A 1,809-nucleotide genomic window follows, 5' to 3' on the forward strand; every position below is an offset into this window, starting at 1 on the left:
TTTCCCTGGCAGGTTCTCAGTAAATTCAGTGAAATTGTAGCAATTTATAAAACTGTATTTTCACCATGGGAGCTGGTAAGTAATTCTTTCGTCTAAATGCTTCATATTATTATCAGGAGGCAGCATCTCTGAATGTCACTCCTTATTCTTTCACCGAATGCAATCACAGTACGCTGGCATAGGCCAGGCGGTCGCTATAAATAATCCACGCTCGTAGGTACAAAAATAACACTTTATCTTGGCTCTTTCAAAAGCGGGAACAGCAATGACAAAAGTCCTCCCAAGCTCTAAAAGCATTCACAAATCAAAGCAAATAAACTGTTTTTCTAACCAAGGTGTTTCTGAAAACAACTGTATCAGTAATATCCGATATCAAGTGCTGTCAGAACAAACTAATTTCCTTTGATAACGTGGAAACTGTGTTTCTGAACAGAAGAGAACCAGCAGATGTGTGCATTTTGACATCGCTAAGGTTTTTTTCCGTGTAATTTAAGCAAACCAGGGTAGCAGAGTTCAGATTTGCTTACTGTAAGGTGAATAATAACTAGAGACAGAGAGAGAGCAGTTGCTGATCTTTATTGCCAAGATGTAGAGATGCATTAAATGAAGTTCCAAGGGAGTCAGACCCAGAGCAGAAACTGTTCAACGTCTATCCCAGCAGCCTGCGGTTAACACAGCATGCTGGCAGATTTGCGAACAACTCCATCAGAGAAGTACGACGAACCGTCATGAGACTCGGAATTATTCTGCTACTCAATGAGAGGAAAGAAAAGCAAACAAATAGGATGTAGGAGCGGGAGCAACATCAGTAAAGGCAGGCGACATAACCTCCCCCCTTACTCAGTGCTCACAAGACTTCAGCAAAATGACTGCTGGGGGAGAGGCACCCAGCCATGGCCCCGAAGACTTGCAACTCCAGGTCGCTCTGGAGGTAAGGGAAAGGCGGCACAGACAGAGCGCTGGAAGGTGTGCAGAGGTTTCTCTAGAAAAGGGGAATTACATCCTCAGAGCATCTATTTCTGACACACCAATAAGGGAGATTCAAGCATTGCAGGAGGTTGCCCAGAGGGGTTGTGCAGTCTCCATCCTCGGTCTTCAAGATCCGACTGGATAAAGCCCTGAGCAACGTGGTTTGACCTCAGAGCTGACCCTGTGTGGAGGAGGAGGCTGAACCTGAGACCTCCTGAGGTCCCTTCCAACCTGGGTCATCCTACGATCCTGTGAGATGGAGCTCAAGACTATTGTCAGAGGGGCTGATAGCAGCCACATCTCAGGAGCACATCCCACCCGCCAAGCTGTGTCCTCCCCAGGCTCTTTGGCTGGGCAGCCCTACAAGAATAGGGTCTGGAGGGAAGAGCTCTGGATGCAGACCCCTGGTCCACGAGTCTACACTTTCCTTTCTGGAGTCAGGCGGTAAAATACTGGATTGTCAATAGAGTATCTATAATAGAAAGTCAGTAACGATTGAAATCGTTGCTTCTATAGCTTCTGTATCAGAAATGGTGTGGTCAGCAGGAGCAGGGCAGTGATCGTGCCCCTGTACTCGGCCCTGGTGAGGCCGCACCTCGAATACTGTGTTCAGTTTTGGGCCCCTCACTACAAGAAGGACGTTGAGGGGCTGGAGCGTGTCCAGAGAAGGGCAACGAGGCTGGTGAGGGGTCTGGAGAACAAGTCTGCTGAGGAGCGGCTGAGGGAGCTGGGGTTGTTCAGCCTGGAGAAAAGGAGGCTGAGGGGAGACCTCATGGCTCTCTACAACTACCTGAAAGGAGGCTGTAGCGAGGGGGGGGTCGGTCTCTTCTCCCAAGTAAC

General features: G+C 48.5%; 1 protein-coding gene across 1 annotated transcript in view; it reads right to left on the minus strand.

The window, feature by feature from the left end:
• Positions 1 to 1,809, minus strand: part of LOC103921121 (disintegrin and metalloproteinase domain-containing protein 9-like) — a 36,607-nt gene that overhangs the window by 18,467 nt on the left and 16,331 nt on the right. The window lies entirely within an intron of this gene.

Source organism: Pygoscelis adeliae, unplaced genomic scaffold (genome assembly GCF_000699105.1).
Source record: "Pygoscelis adeliae isolate BGI_AS28 unplaced genomic scaffold, ASM69910v1 Scaffold297, whole genome shotgun sequence".
NCBI lineage: Eukaryota > Metazoa > Chordata > Aves > Sphenisciformes > Spheniscidae > Pygoscelis > Pygoscelis adeliae.